Source organism: Salmo salar, chromosome 12 (assembly GCF_965601325.2).
Source record: "Salmo salar chromosome 12, fSalSal1, whole genome shotgun sequence".
In the NCBI taxonomy this organism is placed as follows: Eukaryota; Metazoa; Chordata; class Actinopteri; order Salmoniformes; family Salmonidae; genus Salmo; species Salmo salar.
Genome location: NC_138302.1, coordinates 33,602,580 through 33,615,894, shown reverse-complemented (window position 1 = coordinate 33,615,894; position 13,315 = coordinate 33,602,580).

Here is a 13,315-nt window from a genome sequence, read left to right as displayed (position 1 = left end):
GTTTTAGTGAAGCTTAAGTAAACAAAAAAGTAATTAATAGGTTATCACTGTGTAATTACCATTCTACCATATCATTTCTACGTAAATATCTCTGTTCCATTAAATATATCTAATTGCTACCCAAGTACTTTGGTTTATTGCATTTGCACAGGAGTAAAAGAGGGAGAGAGAAATAAAGGGAGGGAATGATAGCAGCATATCCAAGGTTAATAGGTGGATGTCTTTGGCCCGTTTCTGTCTTTCCCTCTGTAGTGGGCCCTCGTGCCCCACCTTCCTTGTAGTGCCTTACTTTCTGTTTCTCGCTTTGCGGAGAGGGCACTCGTGCCCTACTAGAGATTCTCACGACTTTGGCCCACTCCAAATTCAACAGGCTCTGATCCAAGGAGCAGGATCTTCCACACACACACACACACACACACACACACACACACACACACACACACACACACACACACACACACACACACACACACACACACACACACACACACACACACACACACACACACACACACAGTGGTGTAGTACTACTTCAGTAGTTTTTGTTCGTATCTGTCCTTTACTTGACTATTTCAATTTTTTGACAACTTTTACTTTTACTTCACTACATTCCTAAAGAAAATCATTTACTTTTTACTTCTACATTTTCCCTGACACTCAAAAGTACTTGTTACATTTTGAATGCTTAGCAGGACAGGAAAATGGTCCAATTCATGCACTTATCAAGAGAACATCCCTGGTCATCCCTACTGCCTCTGATCTGGCGGACTCACTAAACACAAATGCTTCTTTTGTAAATGATGTCTGAGTGTTGGAGTGTGCACCTGGTTATCTGTGAATAAAAAAAATAAAAAATGGTGCCATCTGGTTTGCTTAAAATAGGGAATTTGAAACTATTTATACTTTTACTTTCAAAACGTAAGTATATTTTAGCAATTGAATTTACATTTGATACTTAAGTATATTTAAAACAAAATACTTTTAGAGTTTTACTCAAGCAGTATTTTACTGGGTGGCTATCATTTTTACTTGAGTCATTTTCTGTTAAGGTATCTTTACATTTACTCAAGTATGTGAATTGGGTACTTTATCCACCACTGCACACACCACTGTCAAAGTCCACAGCTGAGTGTATAACATGCCTCTCTATAATTAGACCGGTGACTGGTGAATTACCATAACACCGCCACATCTCTCATGCAGTAATGACAGAGATGAGCGTGAGATCCATGTGTCCAATTACAGAGAGACTGTTTCATAAGACAGAGCTTTTGTGCTCAGAAGTAGAAGATCATTTCCCTTAGTATTTGTGTGTGTGTGTGTGTGTGTGTGTGTGTGTGTGTGTGTGTGTGTGTGTGTGTGTGTGTGTGTGTGTGTGTGTGTGTGTGTGTGTGTGTGTGTGTGTGTGTGTGTGTGTGTGTGAGTGAGTGTTTGTGTGTTCGTCTGCTATTTCCCACCCCCATCCTCCTTCGATAGTAATTCAAACCTATTGTACTACTCCACATGATTGCAGTAGCGAAGATGGTCAGTTCGGTCCTTACAGCTGCTGCCAATACAGACAGACGGTGGTTTCCTTGCATTGTCCTGCCCTGCAAGGACAGCCCCTTTCCAATACAACACACACACAGAAGGTGCATACTTCACGTAAGCACAAGAACGTGAGCATGCGTGGGCACACACACGCCAACCCTCTGCATGAGAATATAAAGCGTGTCACTATGACAAAAGCAGGTGTCACTGGGCGACGACAATTGATTTGATAAGTTATAAACAATCCGACTGATTCTCAGCCGCATAGCCAAGACACGTTTGAATGCAAATGACTTGCACTATATGTACAAAAGTATGTGGACACCCCTTCAAATGAGTGGATTCGGCTACTTCAGCCACACCCGTTACTGATGGGTGTATAAAACCGAGCACACATCCACGCGATCTCCATAGACAAACATTGGCAGTAGAATGGCTTTACTGAAGAGCTCAGTGACGTCTTTCCAACAAGTCAGTTTGTCAAATTTCTGCCCTGCTTGAGCTGCCCCGGTCAACTGTAAGTGCTGTTATTGTGAAGTGGAAATGTCTTGGAGCAACAATGGCTCAGCCGCGAAGTGGTAGGCCACACAAGCTCAAAATCATCTGTCCTCGGTTGCAGCATTCACTACAGAGTTCCAAACTGCCTCTGGAAGCAATGTCAGCACAAGTGATTCATTAAATGGGTTTCCATGGCCGAGCAGCCGCACACAAGCCTAAGATCTCCATGCGCAATGCCAAGCGTCGGCTGGAGTGGTGTAAAGCTCGCTGCCATTGGACTCTGGAGCAGTGGAAACCTGTCTCTGGAGTGATGAATCACGCTTCACCATCTGGCAGTCCGACAGACGAATCTGGAGTGCCTGGATACAGCCCTTAGCCATGGTATATTGGCCATAAACCACTAACCTCCGAGGTGCCTTATTGCTATTATAAACTGGTTACCAATGTAATTAGAGCAGTAAAAATAAGTTTTGTTATACCCGTGGTATACCACGGCTGTCAACCAATCAGCATTCAGGGCTCGAACCATCCAGTTTATAATAACATATAACCCATATCCGATAGGTCAGGGATGAATTGAGACAAATAGGAGACACCTTCAAAGAGAAATCCCATTTAAACTCTCTGCTGAAGACTCAAAGGAAAATGTGGGCTGGAATGGCAGCTTTGTGGAATGATTGAGTTACAGTGGCTTTTGAGTTAGTGTCATGAGTGCAGGTAATGGAAGCTCAAGGATACTGTTGAAGAGTTTCAAACTGAATGTCGGTTGACTTTGAGTAGCTCTCTGTCTGTCCTTGACCAGAGGATCTTTTAACTGTGGCTTCAGAAATAGCCGATACCAGCTATGTTGTAGCTACATAGTCATTGGAAAGCACACCATGGCATACATCCAAGAAATTGAGGTCGTGTGTCAGACTTGCGAGAGCAGGATTGTTATTTCCCACTGTTTGCTATAGTATTTTTTTGGTGATATCCAATTCGTAGTTACAGTCTTGTCCCATCGCTGCAACTCCCATACGGACTAGGGAGAGGCGAAGGTCGAGAGTCATGCGTCCTCTGAAACACGACCCTGCCAAGCCACGCTGCTCGCTTAACCCGGAAACCAGCCACACCAAGGACATCCCGGCCGGCCAAACCCTCCCCTAACCCAGACGACGCTGGACCAATTGTGCGCCGCCTCATGGGTTTCCTGGGTCACAGCCGGCTAAGACACAGCCCGGGATCGAACCCGGGTCTGTAGTGATGCCTCAAGCACTGCAATGCAGTGCCTTAGCCCGCTGCGCCACTCGGGAGGCCCTTGAATCATGTTTTGTGTAAAAACACAGCCAATTAGACAATTGTCTTTGGGTAAAACTAAAACATTGCACAGACATTCAAACATAATTGTAGTGCAAGAACAACGCTATTTTTGACCTGGAAATTTGGAAGGCACAAAAAATTGCCAAAGACTTCAGCCACCCTAGTCATAGACTGTTCTCTCTGCTACCATACGGCAAGCGGTGCCGGAGCGCCAAGTCTAGGTCCAAAAGGCTTCTTAACAGCTTCTACCCCCAAGCCATAAGACTCCTGAACAGGTAATCAAATGGCTGCCCGGACTATTTGCATTGTCCCCCCCACCCCATTTTTACACTGCTCTGTTTATTATCTATGCATAGTCACTTTACCTCTACCTACATGTACATATTACCTCAATGACCTCGACTAACCGGTGCCCCCGCACATTGACTCTGTACCGGTACCCCCTGTATATAGCCTGGCTTGTTATTTTACTGCTGCTCTTTAGTTTCTATTTTTCTTATTGTTTTATATTATTAATTTTTTACTTCAGTTTATTTTAGTAAATACCTTTTTTCTTAAAACTGTATTGTTGGTTAAGGGCTTGTCGTTAAGCATTTCACTGTAAGGTCTACCTACACCTGTTGTATTCGGCGCATGTGACAAATAACATTTGATTTGATTTGAAATGTGTTCACATCACGATCCTGGTTGTGCTCATAGTGTCTAAGTCAATGTGTGTTTTGATACAGGCTTTGACACAACATGTGGCACTACTGACCGCACTCTCCCTCCTTTATCCTTTTATCTCACCTCTCTCGCCAGTCTCCATGGCGATGCCAGGAGACCCAAGCCAGCTCCTTTAACGGGCAAGTGGATTGGCAGAGTGAAACACAAACCTATCTGGCCAGAGAGAGAGCTTGTGTCAACCTGGAGCACAACCCCTTCATTAGCTCAAATTAGGATTGAACAGAGAGCAGAGGCAGGGTAAACAGCACTGTTTCTATGTGCAGAGCATAGCTGACCGGGGCACCACTCTGAAAATGGACTTGGGAATAACCCTTGTGCTTCACTTTCATATGTCCTCCTCCCTTACTTGACCTTTGAAAGCAGCCTGGGTTTGCAAGTGATTATCATTTATTTGTTCTGAATATTTGCTGCTCATGCTGTGCCATCACACCATGTTATTACCAGAATTGCATGTAATTGCCTGGTTGTTATGCTGCAGTGAGAGCAGTGATCTCTATTAGAGGGCTTTTTAGACATGTGGTTCGGGGCAATTTCTACCTCCAGCCAGTTGACGGCTCATTTAGATTTGAGTCATTTATCCAGACTGACTTACAGTAGTGAGCGGATACATTTTCATCCATTTTTCATACCGGTCCCCCATGGGAATTGAACCCACAACCCATGGCGCTGCAAGCGCCATGCTCTACCAACTCAGCTTCATGGGACTAACCCTCATTAAGAGGAGGTTACAATGCCAAGGTTACAATGCCAAGTTTGGGCCGAGATACAGTACCTGAAGCACATTGTGCAGTTCATCTCCTTCCATCCACATTCATGCTATCGCTGCCTAATGGCGTGTTAATGATGTCTACAGTTTTTAGCAGTTGTAATAGTACTGCTTGTTTGTAATCCCTGCGGGACTAACCTGTGTTTAAGTCAGGGGTGAGTCTGAGGTGAGGTTCATAGTGCGTCTGTCCTGCCCTTCTCTTGTGCCAAAACACTGCACATCTGTCATCGGCCCAAGAGTCAGACAAAAGCCTCTGCCACCACTCTACCGTGCCCATCTACAGTAGCTACACCTGTTCCACTTCTACCACCTGCCCCCAATGCCATGCAAGAGAGATTGAGTGTATGGAGTATTGAAGCAGGTCCATACCAATCATCCACCCCATACCATCCCTCCTCCAGGGTGAAAGGCCATCAGCATGTGTGGGTTGACCACAGTGGAGGCTGCTGAGGAGACGACGGCTCATAAAATTGCAAGGAACAGAGCGAATGGAATGGCATCATACGCATGGAAACCGTGTGTTTTTTGTTGTTGAATTTGTTTGTTACTTTTACCCCTTTTTCTCCCTAATTTCGTGGTATCCAATTGGTAGTTACAGTCTTGTCTCATCACTGCAACTCCCATACGGACTCGGGAGAGGCGAAGGTCGAGAGCCGTGCGTCCTCCGAAACACGACCCAGCCAAGCCGCACTGCTTCTTGACACGATGCCCACTTAACCCGGAAGCCAGCCGCACCAATGTGTTGGAGGAAACACCATGCACCTGGGACCTGTCAGCGTGCACTGCGCCCGGCCTGCCACAGGAGTCGCTAGAGCACGATGAGACAAGGACATCCCTGCCGGTCAAACCCTCCCCTAACCCAGACGACGCTGGGCCAATTGTCCACTGCCCTATTGGTCTCCCGGTCACGACAAATCCTGGACTTGAACCCAGGAACTCTAGTTGCACTGCGATGCAATGCCTTAGATCACTGCGCCACTCAGGAGGCTGAAACCATGTGGTTTTATTTATTTCATTTTTGTTTGATGTATTTGATACCATTTCACTAATTCCGCTCCAGCCATTACCATGATCCCATCCTCTCCAATTAAGGTGCCACCAACCTCCTGTGGTTGACCACTGTTGACCTCTGTTTCTAGAGTTAGTAAACAACGACATGAATTATGTTCATGACTCTCACGTAGGAAGAACAAGTCATGAGTGGTGTGGTAGGTAGGTAGGTATGAGCTGGTAGTGCATGTGTTCACATGATCTAAAGCCACCTTCCCTGTGCTCTAAAGCCAACTGTCGCTCAAAAAGAGATGGACAGGTGTCTTGCTCTCTTGGCCTAAGCAATTGGCTTTGAGTAGTGTGTTGTTGTGCAGAAGGTTGCTAGTTCGATTTCTGCTCGGGGCAGAACGGAATGCACCCTGTTATATGTACACATGTACTCGCGCACCCCTATCCACCCACCATCACTGTGCATGTTCTAAAACATCAGTCAAGTTTGACTGCTGAGCTGAACGTCAACTGTCAATAAAACTCAATAGTGAGCACTGCTGAGTTCTCTCTTATGAAATGCTGAAGGAACAGCTTGTTGTTTTGAGTATGCCCTCCTATGATCTTTGGAGCATGCCCTCCTATCCGAGGCCTTTCTCTAATTCAATCTGATTGCTTCAAACTATTTTGGGGAAGAGGAGCGGGGTGCTGATTGATTGATCGTGCCTCAAACGATCATGAAGACGTTCATTGCAATAACCAGAAGTCCCCTCAGCTCTCCTTTAGCTGTCCTTAGCTGTCGCCCAACCTGCAGGCTGAATGTTCCCAATGGCACCGCATGTCCTTATTTGTTCAAATCAATTGGGGCTTGTTGCTTTCAGCCCTTTAAGGACATTGATGGTCCTAAATGGCATCCTATTCCCTATGGGCCCTGGTCAAAAGTAGTGCACTATACAGGGAATAGGGTGCCACTTGAAAAAACACCCAATGTATCTATCCATGTAAGGCTTCAACTAATGCAGGATTAAGCAGTGCTTCATTTTCCTGACTGTGTGCCTGCGTTTTAACTTCCAGTACGATGGCCGGTACTGCGGTACAGATAATTAATACACAAGCTGCAGCGATAGCTATACAACCCTTGGTACTAGTATTATTATCAACATCCACTATCTATGATATCTGTTTTAATCCACTTTATGCTCAGCCATCAATAATATCTATTCACACCTTTTGGAATGACATATTTATTGATTTGTAAATGTTACTTTTGCTGTACAATGTTTATGCGTATGTATTCTCAGTCAGCACGTGAGATAACAAAATAACAACTGGAGCTGAATAACAGTCGAGACAAAGGCTTGAGATACAGACCGTCAGCTGTTCTCTCAGCTGTTCACTTTTCATGGATCAAACGAGGAATCATGACTGATGTTTGTTTCACCATCTCCCTAAAGCCATGTATTATCTCATACCCGAACCAATATTATCTCATGTCAACTTTTGATATGTGACCATGAGGAGGGCGATTTGCATTGACACTGCGCCGGTCCTGTAAATATTTGGAACAGGAGACAACATACGAAATGATAAATCAATATTTAGATTGGTTCTCATTGGTCCGGTGGGAATATTGATTTAACCAAATTTGGGTTCTAGGCACCTTCTTGGCTCGTGCCGTCTCTCTTTCCAAATGCATTGTGCGTTTTTTTAGTCTGGTTTTACAGACAGTCGGAAGGCTTAATGTGAGTGTGTTTCCACAAACCCAGTGTCAAAAGGAACAGAAGGTGTGTCCGTGTTCTGGGTACATAACAGGTAGTTGCTTCCAATGGGCGCGCAGTAGCCTGAGACTGCCAAGCAGATCTGCACAGAAGAACTATCAGACCCCTGAGAGAAGCACGAGATTGAACTTCACTCAACTTTATAGAGTTTTCCCTGTTAACACTGTCAACGTTTTTTCTTTACTCTGGCAAATGTGATCAAATCAACGCAATATTAACACATTTCAGTGCAACATACCAAAAAACAAAACAAACTATGCAAGAGATTTTGTTGTAGGCAGAACGCACCAGAGTACGATTCTATTGTGCACAACTCAGCCCATACTCTACACAGACCTGTGTGCATAACCAATCAGAGCTGCAGTAGGCCTATATGAAAATAGACCATTGCCATGTATGGATCTGTGCCCTTTACTTTGAACTGGACTGTGTTTACAGCTATGGTCTTGAGTAGATGCGTGCACATTTTGTTCATATCCTTTGCTAGTTAGTGAGTTATTAGCCCAGTTATAGATCATTTGTAGTCAGCAATAGGGGACTGATTGCTTCCTAGACATCATTGAAAAGGAAGTCAGGTAAAGAGCTTTTTTTGTCTTAAAGGGGCAGTGTTGTATTTTGAGACAGGCTTGAATAAGCGAAGTAGCCAATAGGCAGAGGGTAGCATAATTTGTCTGATTCTCTGTGATAATGGTATGGGAATAATGCTACATTTTATTTTGTAAAGTGTTTTTTTGCATCAAATAACACAAAAACATTTTCAGTCCCCTCCTTGTCTAAAGAACAGGTGGATTAACAGGTTAATGTCAAGTCCTGCATGTTTTTTTTTTCAAAAGTCTCATGGAATATAGGCCTACATTGAACACCACACATATCACTCAGCGCTGCCACTGTAGGCTGAGTGATACAACAGCTTTTTCCATGTTAAAAATGTGATGGGATGCATTTTATCCATTGTTTTTGATGGTAGGCCACTGGTATGCCTACATTATGACCAAATAGCCACAGGAACCTACTTGGCCACTGTTAAAACTTTAACTTAAAGCAGGTACACCCTCACTGTTAGCGCTCAGCAGACCTGAAATTTGCTCAGTGCCAAATTTTTTTGGAGCATACATTGGTTGCTTCCAAATTAAACACTCGCTGGAGAGCAGTATACTCAATCAATCAAATGTATTTTATAAAGCCCTTTTTACATTAGCAGCTGCCACAAAGTGCTATACAGATACCCAGTCTAATACTGTGGACTATATTGTCTTACAGAAATAGACTAGTGACTATCAACACTTGACTAACATTGTAGCGGTATTGTTGGAGAGAGGTAAAGACAATGATTTTGTTCGGGCGCCAGGCAGATATTAACCCTGCCTAAAGGAAAAGAGTAGGATAGAGAGAGTACCACTACCAGACCCACACACATCAGCAGAAGAGACTGCCTAGAGTGTAGCCTCCCAGATAAGATAAGACACACCATATAAAACACACGTCACAGCAAAGGGGTAACCCAACCAATAGGTTATTCCCTCGAATGCTGCACCGACAACTTATGAACACCTCATTACCATCTAAGGCAGTTCATTTCAATTCCAGCCTTGCTGTGTCCCCAGAGTTGCACCTTTTTAGTTACATTAACATTTTAGTAGACACTCTTATCCAGAGCGATTTACAGAAGCAATTAGGGTTAAGTGCCTTGCTCAGGGGCACATTGACAGATTCTTTTACCTAGTCGACTCAGGGATTCAAACCAGCTACTCTTCGGTTACTGGCCCAACGCTCTTAACAGCAATACACCAGTAATATCACACCCGATTCTACTACTCAACTAATCTTCAAGCCTTTGATTAATTGAATCATGTGCGTTGGTGCTGGGCTGGAACACAATTATGCCACCATTTGAGCACTCAGAGGTTGAGAAACTCTAAGTGACTGTTACTGCCTCTTCCCCCCTCCACTTGCCCAGCAAGATAGAGGAGTCCATGCCTAATAATGAGTTGAATATGAGGGTAAACGCCCAACAATCTCTTCTCCTTCACGCCCTTCCAATCCATTTCAGGGACTCTCTGCTCTTCAAAGGGGCCTCCCACTGTATTTTTCCTACGGTAGTCCGAAACACCACACACACACACACACACACACACTGTGTGTGAGGGTGTGAGGTTGTGTGTATGTGTGTCACCCTCAGCCCTTGGGCAAAAATCTGCAGGGTTGGCCTCTGCAGATTGGTTTCCCAGTCAGATAACTGTTTCTAAACTGGCTGAAGTCTATCTATCTAGGCCTGTCCCACTTACTCTTTATAATAGTGACTGGCACTGTCTTCTCTCTCTCTCTCTCTCTCTCTCTCTCTCTCTCTCTCTCTCTCTCGCTCTCTCTCTCTCTCTCTCTCTCTCTCCCTCTCTCAATTCAATACAAAGGGCTTTATTGGCATGGGAAACATATGTTTACATTTCCAAAGCAAGTGAAATAGATAATAAACCAAAGTGAAATAAACAGTCAAAAATGAACAGTAAACTCTCCATCTCTCTCTTTCTCTCTCTCTTTTTCTCTCTCTCTCTCTGTCTCTCTCATCCCCGATCTCCCTTCAAAGTCCTGTATTGTGCAGCAGAGCACTCAGGCGGAGACTCTGGTGTATCAATACAACAATACCGGAGGAATAGGCTCTCAATGCTCTCAAGACAACCTAGAATGTGAGGTTGGGGGAGGAGGGCCGGGTTGCCAGGCGTTACAGCAACATGGGTTACTTAACCGCCTCCCCTTTGATGAGGAGGAAATGGCCGAAGCAGTGGCGCATGGGAAAGGTGTGGGGGTCTTCCCTAATGAGATCCATCTGCAGGCCTATTCTCTGTGTACTCTGTGTATACATTGACCACATGTCCCCATTCAAGCCAGCACCGGCAGGACTATTGACTCATCTGCCCACATGAAGAGGACGGCGGCTGGGTCTTTAATTTGAAGGAGCAGAAAGACATATATTACTGTAGATTCTTCATAGTTTGGTCAATTTTTCTTGGAACTAGGAATTGTTGAGGCAAGATGAATCTATAAGTTTGCCCTTTAACGGAGAGGTAGAGAGAGATGCTGTTTGATATGAGCTCATTAATTCTCTATCTTGCTGTGAGAGCGTGTGTGCGCGTGTTCTCAAGGGTCTGTGTGTTAGATAACGGTTAGTGTGCGGAGCAGGTGTATCGATTCATACGGGATCAACGCAGCCTAAGTATTTGATTGGAATGGTGCTTGATTCAGCCTTGGTTAATCCATACGTAGAGATTGTAACCATGAGGCTTGCTGTGTATTGGTGTAATCGAGCAGGACTCAGTCATTGCCATGTGCATTCTGCACAATCATGCAATAAGCTTCTTCATTATTTATATTAAATCATATACCTGTATCAGGGGAGGCTGCTGAGAGGAGAGCGGCTCATAATAATGGCCTGAACGAAGCAATTGGAAGGGCATAAAAAACCTGGAAACCATGTGTTTCATGTACAGTATTTGATACCATTCTCCTGATTCTTCTCCAGTCATTACCACGAGCCAGTTCTCCCAAATGAAGGTGCCACCAACCTCCAGTGATCTGTATCGCATTGATCAAAACAGCTTGATATACAACAGAAAAGACAGGAGCGTTCAGTGCATTAGCAGATGGAGGAACACATGGAATGCTACAGCTGGACTTATAAACAGGGATTTGGATATGATTCTCTCATAGAAGGTTTGAGTATATGACACATTGGTCCGTATCTAAGGACAACAGATGGAAATCCTTTCTTTTAAAAATGCATATTTCCTTGCACAAGATAACGTCTTTTTTTTAAATCTAAAAAACGGATTTGAGTGACGACTTGCTCCCATTTTCATATGTTTATGACCCAGAATAGCAGCGAGTCATACACACTGGACAGCTGTCAACCCATCCAATATCAACCCAGTAAACTGCAGTGGATTCTGTGTTCTGTGTTCCAGTGTGTTACTGTGTAATTAGGTTAGTGTTAGTGCAACTGTTAGTGATGTTAGTGGTAGCGTCCCTGTGGACACTGTGTATACTGGTGTTGCCCTACTTGCACTCATGGGAGTGTTATTGTGTTGGTGTGCTTGTGTTATTGTGGACACAGTGTTTGGTCTACTTTGTCCGTGTTTTAGTGTGTGGACAGTGTGGACACTACTGGTGTTGGCCTACTGGCATGATGGGCATCCTTCAGCCTGGCATTTAACCTGAATTATGCCATGTGTGCCCAGCTGCTGCAGAAATGAATCATAACATGTTGCAAGGCAGGCAGGCTGTGGTGTTGACATGTTAGTCACCGTAGATAAGAAACTCCAATATAATAACACAATTATAGAACTATACTGGAGGTAATGCACTATATTGTCACTAGTCAAACAATTGATTATCGTTATCTCAATTGCGCCATTCTTAAAGGGGCAGTGCAGTTAAAACTAGATTTTTCTTGTTTTAAAAAACATATTTCCACACTATGAGGTCAAAATAACACTCGGAAATTGTGAAAATTATGATAATGCCCTTTTGTGTAAGAGCTATGAGGGAAACCGTGGGGTGTTGGGTTGAGTGTGCGGAGATTAACACAGAAACAGGGCGGTTCTAGTCAACAAACATGACTTTACTAGGCAATAAAATAAACGGAACAACGAAATCATATAGGTTTGGCTTGGTCCTTCTTCTCGGCTTCTGCTCTGTATCGGTCTCTCGGTTCTCCCCCTCGGTGTGCCACTGTGCTCCTTTTATGTGGCCTCTCTGGCTCGTTGGCACGTTCCCCTAATTATCTCTACCTTGAGCCATCCGTGTTGGGGTGCCCAGCCCGTGTACTCCCAGCAGAGGCACTGTACCTCCCCTCTATCACCAACCCCCGGGGTAGACCTCCCGGGATACCACAGCTGTTTGAAAAAAAATACCTGGAATTTCAGCCTGTTCAAGTGGGATGGAACTTTTGTCCCACATCATCACATCACAAAGTGACCTGATTATAATATACAAATGATTGTTCATCTGGGTAAGGGGATGGGCTCTAGATCATCCTATCAGCCAATCAGGGCTGCATATGTTGTCACGAATTCCCCCGATACTGCTGCTCATTCCGTGCACCAGTTCCGGAGGTCTATGTCGCCGGCCTCTAGGCGTCACTGAACTATCTTATTACACACACCTGATTCCAATTCCCCTGATTAGTAATTGTATATATGTGCTCTCTGTTCACCATTGTCTTGTCGGTTATTGTTCCCATGTCCGTTGGTCTGTGAGTACCTGTGCTTTGTTATTTTGGCTTTCGTGCTGCGTGTATTGCTGGTCTCGTCCCGTGTATTTATTAAAGGTTTTACCTCGCTCTGTTGTTTGGGTTACATCCCTGTACGCGTTTGTTTTGGGCTTTGTCCCCGTGCCTTTTCATGGCATGTTGTCTATTTTTGGTGGAGTATTAAACCCCCTATTACGGATTCCTGTGCCTGTCTCCAATCATGTATACAACGTGACATATGTAAGTATCTTCAAATTTGTTTCCTAACGCCCACACGATCAGGCAAAGCATTTCAATGGCCAAAGGAGGCTCAGCAAAATAAAAGATAAAAAAATATATATTTTTGTAATTTTCATGAAATAAACACACACAGTGATTTATTAGACATACAATGATTTAAAAATACAATTACAAAGACTGCATGGGGGCTTCAAACCGTCACATGACAAAGCATGCTTATAGAAGGATATGCATGTTACATATCAGATGAAAAATGCA